The sequence below is a fragment of the Macrobrachium rosenbergii genome, chromosome 21 (assembly GCF_040412425.1).
Source record: "Macrobrachium rosenbergii isolate ZJJX-2024 chromosome 21, ASM4041242v1, whole genome shotgun sequence".
Taxonomy (NCBI): Eukaryota; Metazoa; Arthropoda; class Malacostraca; order Decapoda; family Palaemonidae; genus Macrobrachium; species Macrobrachium rosenbergii.
In genome coordinates this window covers 37529273-37541772 of record NC_089761.1, presented here as the reverse complement: position 1 = coordinate 37541772, position 12500 = coordinate 37529273, and the positions used below count along the sequence as shown (strand labels likewise).

General features: G+C 36.5%; 2 protein-coding genes and 1 long non-coding RNA gene across 4 annotated transcripts in view; 1 reads left to right on the top strand and 2 right to left on the bottom strand.

The window, feature by feature from the left end:
• The window catches only part of LOC136849957 (uncharacterized), a 40830-nt gene extending 35836 nt beyond the window's left edge, over positions 1 to 4994 (bottom strand). Inside the window, exon 1 of the long non-coding RNA XR_010856491.1 lies at positions 4868 to 4994. This is a non-coding gene — a long non-coding RNA (uncharacterized lncRNA). The remainder of the gene's footprint in view (positions 1 to 4867) is intronic.
• Positions 1 to 12500, top strand: part of LOC136849953 (protein TRC8 homolog) — a 104571-nt gene that overhangs the window by 70065 nt on the left and 22006 nt on the right. The window lies entirely within an intron of this gene.
• Positions 1 to 12500, bottom strand: part of LOC136849955 (SH3 domain-binding glutamic acid-rich protein homolog) — a 103727-nt gene that overhangs the window by 87982 nt on the left and 3245 nt on the right. The window lies entirely within an intron of this gene.

The window sequence follows — 12500 nt, the reverse complement described above, 5'->3', positions numbered from 1 at the left end:
TATAGTTTCAGAATTACTAAATTGCTCTTTCCAAAGAGTAATATATAGTTTCCAGTTAAGAATATTGAATGATCTTTTGATACGAAAATGATCTCATAGTAAGAGATAAATCAGAGATGTTTTTAATATTATCTCTAAATTCTATCTCTCTTTATTTCTGTAGCAAGAACACCAGCGGGTCTTTTGATGACATGCTCACTACAGTACGTGGCCTCTTTATAATACGAGTGACAAATGGCTCCCATATTTAACAAATAGTCTGAATACAGAATAATCTCCTATGAACGGCCGTACCAAATGACCTACTCTAGCTTTAGATACTCTTCTTATATATAGAAAAAACAACAAGAAATAAACAAAAAAGGGAGAAAAAACAAAGAATAATTCGCCTGGTGACACACTTAATTCTACACACACGCGTAATCGCATACTTCTGAATATTCTTCCGTCCACCAATAAATCTTCCCCGTCCTTATACCTGTCACGCTCATGACAACTGACAGAAGAGTTTTTTTATTGTTCTCGGCTAACCATAAGAGAGAGAGAGAGAGAGAGAGAGAGAGAGAGAGAGAGAGAGAGAGAGAGAGAGAGAGAGACTATGGGGTACTCTGGGACCTCATATTGCAGGTCCAACTCACGATGCAAATAGACAATGTAGAGTTTTGGGAGACTGTCTTTGTTACCTTAAATTTAAAAGGAATTTGGCTTTTGTTTGGGCTCAGAACAGAGAAATGAATTATTATTATTATTATTATTATTATTATTATTATTATTATTATTATTATTATTATTATTATTATTATTATTATTATTATTATTATTATTATGTAAAATGACCTCACAGTCATACAGAACAAAGCAATCAAGACTAGAGAACGGCCATATATGTAAAAATAAAAGAGTAATAAATAAATGATAAATATAATGAATATAATATTATACATATATATATATATATATATATATAATATATATATATATATATATATATATATATATATATATATATATATATATATATACAAATAAAATATCTAACGAAGAAAAGTATAAATAAAGAGAGTGGACTCATGGGAAAATCTCACCTATCATTCAGGCTATATTGAGCACATAACGTCCGCATGGAATAAATGAGTAATCTCTCTCTCTCTCTCTCTCTCTCTCTCTCTCTCTCTCTCTCTCTCTCTCTCTCTCTCTCTCTCTCTCCTAGCATTATGCATGTGATCTTATTTATACAATAGGCAATCAATTACAGATCAATAAGGAGACCATAATCAGAACCTCTCTCTCTCTCTCTCTGTCCAATTCACAAAACGCCATCGATCAACAACTAATAAAACAATCATTTAATTAGTTATTCTCTCTCTCTCTCTCTCTCTCTCTCTCTCTCTCTCTCTCTCTCTCTCTCTCTCTCTCATGATGATGGACGTTGCCACATGTCCCCCCCCCAATCTGTCATATTGGCAATGGGACTCCAAGATGTTTGTTGGGTATGATAAGGGCATTGCCCAACTTTTTTTGGCAATGGTCATTCCTTTACCGGCTAGGTATGCTAATTGGACCCAACTCTGGGGAGGGAGAGAGAGAGAGAGAGAGAGAGAGAGAGAGAGAGAGAGAGAGAGAGAGAGAATAATTGATTAACTGATGGTTTTATTAACTTTTGATCTATGGCGTTTTGTAGACTGGCGTCTGGAGAGAGAGAGAGAGAGAGAGAGAGAGAGAGGAGCGGGGGAGGGGGTTCTGATAATGGCCTATTTATTAATCTGCAACTGATTGCCTGTTGTATAAATAAGATCGCATTCATAACACTAAGCTAGAGAGAGAGAGAGAGAGAGAGAGAGAGAGAGAGAGAGAGAGAGAGAGAGAGAGAGAGAGGTAACTGATTGATTGATTGTTTTATTAACTCTTGATCGATGGCGTTTGTAGACTGGCGTCTGGAGAGAGAGAGAGAGAGAGAGAGAGAGAGAGAGAGAGAGAGAGAGAGAGAGAGAGAATAGATTAACTCACATCAACTCATGCCATGAGGAGCCCTTAAACTCACACACGTGACCTCATGGAGCGTGAGTCAGAGCGTGAGTCAAAGGGACGGCCTCACAAAAATCACGTCGGCTCCTGAGTCATTTTTATATTATTGATAATTTTTTGTTTAAATCTTCAGTTTCATTGAATTGATTTTTCTTTATTCTCCTTGACTTAACGGATTTAGTTGGTGGCTCTCTCTCTCTCTCTCTCTCTCTCTCTCTCTCTCTCTCTCTCTCTCTCTCTCTCTCTCTCTCTCTCATAGCAAGATGATTATCGAGTGTTTATATGTACATGTATATATATATATATATATATATATATATGTATATATATATATATATATATATATATATATATATATATATATATATATATATATATATATATATATATATATATATATATATATATATATATATATATATATATATATATATCTGAGGGCTGGCGCCAGAAAGGTTAGCAGTCAGGGAACACAGCATTCTTTTTAAAGAACCTAACAAAGAACAAGGAATTTCGTCTCAGAAACCACAAGGCTCTGGGATATGCTCCGGTAGCCTTATCCTTGAGTGAAGAAACTGAGGCTGTGCCAGTCTTAAAAGACGAGAGAATAAGGTTTTTAAAATATTAAAATATTCAAAGGACGTTTTCAAGAAGCACAAAATGCCTATTTTGCAAATGACGAAAGTAACGAGAAAATATCTGATATTTATGTTATGCAGGAAAAAAAAAATATTAGTATTAATGTTTGGAAGAAAAGGGGAAGAAACAAATAGTGCAACAGTTCAAAACTGGAAAACAATCACTTAGGCAGATTGAGGAGTCGTTGCAAAGGCTATAGTATTCTACTACTACATTACGGAGGTAAACACATAGATAGCGTTACCGTTTCCCGTTGTTATCAGTACATAACGAACAGTAAACCGTATTGAATTTCACTACATAATCACGTAGATATTATTAACAAGTTCAGAAATGAGTGGAAAATGTAGCCTATGGTAATGTGTTGAAAGGAATCAGAAGCCTTGTGTGAACCTCTGATCTAGACCTATCCCGCCGTGTGAATAAAAGAAGTGAGTTTAGCGTGGCATTGATGCTCCTCCTTCGTAACGAGACCTCGGCGATATTTAAACTTGCAGAAGAGCTTAGGAGGCAGGTGTGAGAGGTGATGTTTCACAGTAAGGCATGAAGAATTAGGTTGGTTTATGTTAAACCGGCCTTTTGCCAGCATGGACCATTCCCCAAAGACGTGTAGACCTATGGACTCTGACTAACCAATCAAAATCACTTTTCCTCTCATTTCTTCACCGTAGACTACTCAGCGGCAGAATTCAGACTGTCAGAAGATAAATGCATTGCAAACAATCAATATCAGCACGAACTGAAGGGAAGTTCCCTTTTCTGTCGTGTAACCTTTGCTTAAAAGACTCCACGTAACATCAACCATCAGCTAAAACATATTTAAAAACCAACAACATCGGGAGCCAAGACGCCACCTGACGCAAAGGTCATTTCGACCGCAGTCCGTCAACAGCGTGTTGTGGTAACACTGTGTCGTTAACTAGCCTCTATTGAGCCTTGTAGACTAACATGCAAAGAGCACTAGGTCTAGGTGGACACAGAAAACATTAAAGTTTTACAAGAGGTAAACAAAGAAAAAAGGACTAATGCTGGTTGTCTTTGTGGGTTAGTTTTAACTCAAGTAATCACAAAGTCTTGAAGGGTAATCTTGCAGCACACGTATCGTCCACAGTGCCTGTTTGAAGATCATTTTGCAGCAAAACTAAAGTACTTAGTTGATCATTTTTATAATTACCGATAAAAACAGCAGTATTAGAGACGAATATGATCATACACACGTACTTGCAATATTTCTAAACAAAGTGCCCGAGTACAGTAAATTTATAAACAAAAACCACTTTTGATAGAATTTACCATATGGAAGGTCCAGTTGCTTCTTCTTCTCACAAAACGATATGACAGCAAAAATGTCCACCGGCTACAGAAATGTGGCCTCGTAGGTAACATGAACCCGAAGTTCATTTGTTTTGATCCGGCTTACACATCACTGAGAATGACCTATCAGTGGAATTCTCTTCCTTTCTCAGTGTTTCCGCTGGTTCTCAGTGATAAAAAAAGAGACAGGAGACTCGAGAAAGCAAGTCTTCCTTGCCCCCCAAAACATCTAACCCCCACAAGGAAGAGAAAGTAGTAATGAAAAGAAAAAAAAGGCCAGCAGACAGACCAGGAAACCAGAAGATTCCTGGAACACGGAGGAAGAAAATGACTGGACCAGATGGAAATTTTAATCCCTAAATGCGTTTAACTAAACATGCATCCTGTCAACCTTGAGTGTGAAAACAGGGCAGATCCTTTCTCTCTGATGATCAATACGCAATTAATATTTCTTCCTGAATATATATAAAAAATGTAACAGTTCTCCCTGAATATTATAATCCTAACAGGCAACATTTCTCCCTGAATATGTCACCAAATAGGTAATATTTCTCCCTGAATATTTTACCAAACAGGTAATATTTCTTCCTTGATATGTCACCAAATATGTAATATGCTTCCTGAGTATGTCACCAAATAGGTAATATTTCTCCCTGAATATGTCACAAAATAGATAATATTTCTTCCTTGATATGCCACCAGATATATAATATGCTCCTTGAATATGTCCCCAAATAGGAAATATTTCTCCCTGAATGTCACCAAATAGGTAATATTTCTCCCCGAATATGTCACCAAATATGTAATATGCTCCCTGAATATGCAAAGAAATATTAAGGTTTCTCCTTGAATATGTCAACAAAAGGTTGTCCTGGAATGCATTACTTACAACCAAAACTTCTAAATATATCTCCGGTAAATGTTTGTCTCCAGAGCAGTGATTAAGTGTCACTTATAGGCAAAACTTCCTCACTATATCTACAAGGTTTAAATTTCACCTTCACCAGAGTGCTTTTAAAGAGACTGGTATTGACCAAGATTCATCCCTGAACATGCTCAAGTCTCTTGCAGGAAGATTACGTCCCCATGACGTTTTTGTTGGACTCGTACTGGGCACGTGATCTCTCTCTCTCTCTCTCTCTCTCTCTCTCTCTCTCTCTCTCTCTCTCTCTCTCTCTCATTTCTGGACATCAGGGTAATTGAGGTCAGTGGTGGGAGCTGCCTTCATGACGCATGATCCGTCCTCAGAGATGCAATGATGCGCTCTCATCTCCAAAGCGTTCTTCTAGACAGCATCCAAGAGATTATCAAAGGATAGGATGTCTATGCATCGCTGGCTTTGCCTTCGTTGTTTGCAAGTGCGTTGTCCTTGTTGAGATGTGGCTGATGGTGCTGACGCAGTCCTCATTGTTGTCACTGTTATTTCTGTAAGCTCTGGCGCTAAAAGATACACGGGTGATAGGGTTTACAAAAATGGCTGGGTTTTATCTGTGAAAAATAGTTATCTCTGGGTAGGATAACTCGCGTGTCGATAACATATGTGCCAATAACAGCCGATTTCATTCGGTTAGCGTAGAATATGCAGGAAAAGACTTGAAAAGAGTAACAAAGATAAGGAGAATCGTTGCAAAATAAAGAATTAATAACCAAAATAGGAATATAGTTGAAAAATAAGGAAAATAGTGCCTAAAATTAGGACTGTGTTAACAAAAATAAGGAAAACGACAGACAAAATAAGTAAACTCTTATCATAACATTCCCCCCCCCCCATTAGTACGCAGGCTGTTAATTTTTTTTTTTTTTTACATTTTCATAATCCAAAATTATTGTCATAAGCAGCTATGAAAAATAAACGAGCTGCTGTTTGCCATTGCCACGCTGGTTATCTGATTATTTTACATTAACCTGACTTGACAGGGTCAAAAATTATCAACGATGTGAATATGAACTGATATAGAGATTTAAGTAGTAGGTTACCTTTCTCTTAACTTAAAGGACTGGCACACGAACGCGGTATGCTTAATCAGAATTATGTTTCGAGAATAAAAGCAAACAAAACTGTAACTGATAAGATTTTCCAATTTGATGTGGAAAAAGCTAGGCCTGAGGACCAAACAGATTAGGGGTATTGACGGGTCTTTCAAATTGCTCAGAATATATCACTGGGAAACAAACTGCAAATCGGAATATGCATTGTTGCGTAGACGCTTCTGTAGGTAACTACGAACTGCCTGGATGCCAAGTCTCTCTCTCTCTCTCTCTCTCTCTCTCTCTCTCTCTCTCTCTCTCTCTCTCTCTCTCTCTCTCTCTTCCAAGGCAACGCAAGCGAACCTAAATGGAATAGTCCACCTGTGCCAATACTGACCAAAAAAATTAAGAGAACGCACCGATTTCGTCCTCTTTAATCTCTCACGAGGATACCGTGTCCAAAGGTTTTACATTGCTACTTTGCATAGCAGGTCATCGCTTTATTTATTCGGTCAAACCAGCATTTTCTACGCATCTAGAGCATATATCGTCTTTTTTTCGGGAGGGGAGGAGAGAAGAGGCAGTTTTCTTATTCAAAGTGTTATTATATTTTCCAAGATAACTGACTACTCCGTAACCTCTTCCACAGAGGGGGATCGGACAATTCAACAGAAAGTTATGTTAAGTACTCTCTCTCTCTCTCTCTCTCTCTCTCTCTCTCTCTCTCTCTCTCTCTCTCTCACACACACACACACACACACACACACACACACACACACACACACAGCCCTTAGTCTATTCCATAAGATAGTTTTATTCGAAAAAGTAACCTTGCTAAAATAAAAATTTTTCCCGTCCGGAATAATAATAATAATAATAATAATAATAATAATAATAATAATAATAATAATAATAATAATAATAATAAAGACAGTAGACCCTCTTTTAAACATGTAGTATTGAAGGTGATTATTATTATTATTATTATTATTATTATTATTATTATTATTATTATTATTATTATTATTATTATTAACTCTGAAAACCAAGAACGGGTCTGAAAAAAAACTAACGTTGAAAAATCGCTAAGTGGGAATCTTCCAATTTCTCTCGCTAAGAAAACCTAATATTTTACCTCATTACTATTATTATTAGCATCGTTATATTTTCAGGGGTACAAAAAACACTGCAATTGCCAGAATATCCCACCTACCAGCGTCCTCTCCCCCCCGCCCCCACCCTTCATGCAAACACCCATTTAAATCAAGGTAGCCTGTCACTCCCCACCCCCATGAGGCAACCTTCCCAAAAAACTCTCTCTCTCTCTCTCTCTCTCTCTCTCTCTCTCTCTCTCTCTCTCTCTCTCTCCAAGGGCTGACATCATAGTTTACATGTTTCCTCGAAATAAGTCTCCTGGAGAGAGAGAGAGAGAGAGAGGCCGTTGGCAGTGTCGAGCGAATTCTTAATGCTATATTAAGATCACTCTCTCTCTTTAACTTTCGACTTTTATAAAGGCCTCGGTTTTTTATTGTGTGTGTGTGTTTAGTGACACAGTAGGCGTTTTTATACATACATGCAAGTTCTATGGCTGTATACATGCATTGGCAATTGCTTTTGCATGATGTGTACACAAGCTTTGTATATGTGTGCTTGTTGTATAACACACACACACACATTTATATAAATATAAATATATATATAATATTTCGCTTTTAAAATAATAATAATATATATATATATATATATATATATATATATATATATATATATATATAATATAACAGTTTATTTGTGTTTATGTGTTATATTTGTGTATGTGTTTTTGTGTGTGTTTGTGTTGTATACAGTAACACTTCACATACCCACAAATAAATATAAACATGCAGATAGATAAATACATAAGCACACAGTAATTGAGCGTATACATTTGACTATGCACACAAATGTATATCACTAGTTCCCAATGTCAATAGGAAATTTTTCCTCGTGTTGCACACCTGATAATCAATATCACGTGACGCCCGCAGTCCGGGTAATTGGTCCGAAATTATCGTGAGATATTATCGACATTTGTCTGGATTATCAGAAATTATCAAGAATTTTCTAGATTAACTGATACTTTCGTCAGCTTCTTCTCCTCTTTGACAGCACAATGGGTTGATAAATTCATGTTAGTATCATGGTGATGATATAATATAATAATAATAATAATAATAATAATAATAATAATAATGGTTATTATTATTATTATTATTATTATTATTATTATTATTATTATTATTATTATTATTATTATTATACACAAGTGTGAAACAGAAAAAGTTTTATTTACAAAACACAATAGCAGTATCAAGGGTATATATAGTGTTTAAATTTAACCACAACTGTTATTACAACTGATTATTATTATTATTATTATTATTATTATTATTATTATTATTATTATTATTATTATAAAAGTGTGAAGCAGAAAAAGTTTTATAACATAACAACAATAGCAGTATTTCTGTCATAATGCTAAATTTAATCACAACTATTATTATTATTATTATTATTATTATTATTATTATTATTATTATTATTATTATTATTAAAGCGTAGAACGTTATTATTATTAAAGCGTAGAACGGAGTCTCGTTTCAACAGCAAGATGAACTGGAAAAACAGGAAACCAGGAGAGATAGCAGCAAACTAGTTTGTGCTGGTCACAAACACAACCATCAGTAAAGAGGAGATAATCTCTCTCTCTCTCTCTCTCTCTCTCTCTCTCTCTCTCTCTCTCTCTCTCTCTCTCTCTCTCTCTCTCTCTCTCTGCCTTGTCTGTGACAGAACATGCGGGTGATAAATATTACATATATTGTGTAATTACTTGTAAAAACTACAAGCAGTATAACAGTTAGCTGACAATCTTAAGAATTATGACAGATGTAAACAGACCCCAGCGAAATAAACTACAGGTAGTCTTCATTACGCGTTCATCAAACTCTTGAACGTTTCCTTCTGTTGCTCAGAGCAACACAAGCTAACTCTTTCCTTTTTTCTTACTCATTGCCGTTTTGTGCCTTTACAAACCCATAATTATCAAGCTATGGTCATCTTTACTCTTTAAAGGCAAATGGAATGAGCGGGTGAGCCATTTTATAGGCAAAGCCATGACACCAGCTACTACTACTGTACACCCCATAAAAAGAAAAGGTGACGTCATAGGCAACAGTAAAACGAGCGAGTGAGCCGTTTTAAGGATTAAGCCATAACAACTAATACTATTCAACCCATAAATATGATGTCATAGATAAAATACAACGAGCGAGTGGGCCGTTTTAAAGGCAATTAACCAACTACTACTACTGTTCAACCCGTAAATGACAAGTGACGTTATAGGTAAAGTACAAAGAGCGAATGGGCCGTTTTAAAGGTGTGGCTATACCACCAACTACTACTATAATTAAACCCATAAATGACAAGTGACGTCATTAATAAGTACAACGAGTGAGTGGGCCGTTTTAAAGGCAGAGCTATACACCTATTACTACTAAACCCATAAATGACAAGTGACATCATAGATGAAGTACAACGAGCGAGTGGGCGTTATAAAGGAAGAGCCATACCACCAACTACTACTACTAAACCTGTGAATGACGAGTGACGTCATAGGTAAAGTACAACGAGCGAGTTGGCAGTTTCAAAGGAAAAGCCATACCACCTACTACTACTAAACCCGTAAATGAGAAATGTCATCATTGATAATTACAAGGAGGGAATGAGCCGTTTTAGAGGCAACGCTATATAATCTACTACTACTAAACCCATAATTGACAAGTGATGTCATAGATAAAGTACAACGAGCGAATGGGCAGTTTTAAAGGCAAAGCTATACCGCCTATTACTACTAAACCCATAAATGACTGACGTCATTGATAAGTACAACGAGTGAGTGGGCTATTTTAAAGGCAAAGATGTATTACCTGCTACTAAACCCGTAAATGACGAGTGACGTCATAGGTAAATTACAGCGAGCGAGTGGGCCGTTTTAAAGGCAAAGCCATATCACCTACTACTAAACCCATAACAGAATGACGTCATAGATAAAGTACAACGAGCGAGTGAGGCGTTTTAAAGGCGAAGCCCTAACTCCATTTACTACTACTATTCAACACAAATAAAAGATGACGTCATAGGTAAAGTAGAACGAGTGGGAGCCATTTTAAAGGCAAAGCCATCCAATAACAATAACTACTACTGTCCGAGATCCCTACGGTATTCATCTCTCGACCGCATCTTTGCGAAGCTCAGTGACAATGGTGTCGACGAATACGGTTTTAGCAAGTAGGCCATTTTCCATGCAGGTATAGCCGTGTTCTTATTCCACGTATGTTTATATATATGCTTTCTAGGAGTGTGTTAACGTTTTTATCACCTTTCTTACCCACGGGATTTCTCATATGTGTATAAAAGAAGGTGCCCTAGCTTCAGGAATTGCCAGAATAATAATATTAATAATGATAATTATAATAATAATTGCATGAGTCAGTAAAATGGTGAAGAAATCCACAATAGTGTAGGTGTAAATATATATTAAAAACTTATATACAAAACGAGAGCGTTCGAGAACCCGCTCGATTCTCCTTCTCAATCAAGCAGTTTCTCGAAAGCTCTCGTTTTGTATATACACTTTTAATATACGCCTACGCCATTGTGGATATCTCCACCAATAAGAAGAAGAAGAAGATTCTCCAGCACAGAAAAAGAAACAACGTAACATCAGTTAGAAAACGGACTGACATCATCATAAACTAAGTTATTCCCTTGTTTACATCGAGTCCCTGACGTTTGAAAGAACATCCCAGGTTTGTGTGAGGACACTAGCACCTTCCCAGAGCAAGCGAATGAATGGATGACTAATGAATGAACTTAGGCCTACGTCAGAGTCGAGCCAACCTATGAGAAGCTTTTTACAAAGAAGAAGAGATTCACGTGATCCTTCACCTTTTCAAAACAGGTTTTATTTTAGTTGTTTTGTTAATGTTTCCCATAAAGACTGGAATTATGAACTGAAATGTGAAATTTACACTAAAGGCCAAGAGCTGGAACCTCTGAGGTCATTCAGCCCTGGAGGGAAATTGAGAATAAAGGTTTTAAATGCGTAACAGGAGGAAGACCTCGCAGTTACACTATGTTAGGAGAGGGTGGGAAGTAAAATGGAAGAAAGATAATATGAGTGGAGGCACAGTAAAACGAATGAAAGAGGTTGCAGCTGGGGACAGAAGGGACGCTGCAAAGAACATAAAGCATTGTATTTCCTCTAAGAACCTGTGGTTTCTCAAGATATGTAGGCTTTTAAAGATTAACATTTTCTCAAATTTAGCAAGGTTTTCCTGATGGACCGACCTTTAAAATTACAATAATTCTGCCTCGTATTTGATTTCTACCACATTCTTCTGTAACTTTTGAATTTCACTGAACACATAATATTGTGACATACGAATTCAAATATTGGGTTGCCTAGGAAACGCTGGTATTAAAGCATTTTACATTTAAATGTTCAACATATCTCCAAGAAATAGAGCTTATGATGTTTTACATTTCCTTATATTTTGCGCTTAAATGTGTGTGTGTGTGTGTGTGTTTAATCTTAATAAGCTACAGTTGTTTCCCAAGAAGAGCACCTCAAACTTAATGAGCTACAATTACAAATAAATTGTCATCAGATTATCTTCAAAGCCAATGACGCACAAGGTAAAATTCCTCCCTGTGAATCATGCCGAGTAATCTGCACTTAAAATTTAGATTTGCGTATAGAAATATGTGTACAGAATAACAAGGAAACCCCCATGCTGTTTTGGACAAAGGGCCTGTCTGCTGAATGAATGTTAGATTACACGTATGCGCATTATTTTCTATATGTATAGTATATATATATATATATATATATATATATATATATATATATATATATATATATATAGAGAGAGAGAGAGAGAGAGAGAGAGAGAGAGAGAGAGAGAGAGAGAGAGAGAGAGAGAGATGTGAACAACGAACAAAAGTAAATGTCTCGCCATTTTAGGTAATAAAATTCCAGGCACGACCGAACACCAATATCTTGAACCCCGAGGTCTAAGGTGTCTGTAGATTATAGCAGAGTCAAAGACAACAGATAGGGTTTTGTAAAGAGAAGGTATTGTCTTTTTGCAAGACAATGCCAGGTAGCGTTGATAGGAGAGGCGAGGGCTCAGAGCTTCAGGCACCGCCCTTTTCAACTGAAGAAAGAGAAAGAGAAAGAGAGAGAGAGAGAGAAATGCCCGTGGTTCAGTGTGTTCCTTATACTTAAAGAGAGAGAGAGAGATTTTTTCAAGTACTTCAACAGCGCCATTCAATTTCCGTGGGAGTTATGGCACCAAAATGCCCGTGGTTCAGTGTGTTCCTTATACTTAGAGAGAGAGAGAGATTTTTTCAAGTACTTCAACAGCGTCATTCAACTTCTGCGAGGATTATGGCACCAAAATGCCCGTAGTTCAGTATGTTTCTTCTTCACGTTGCTAATCATTCAGAAGTAC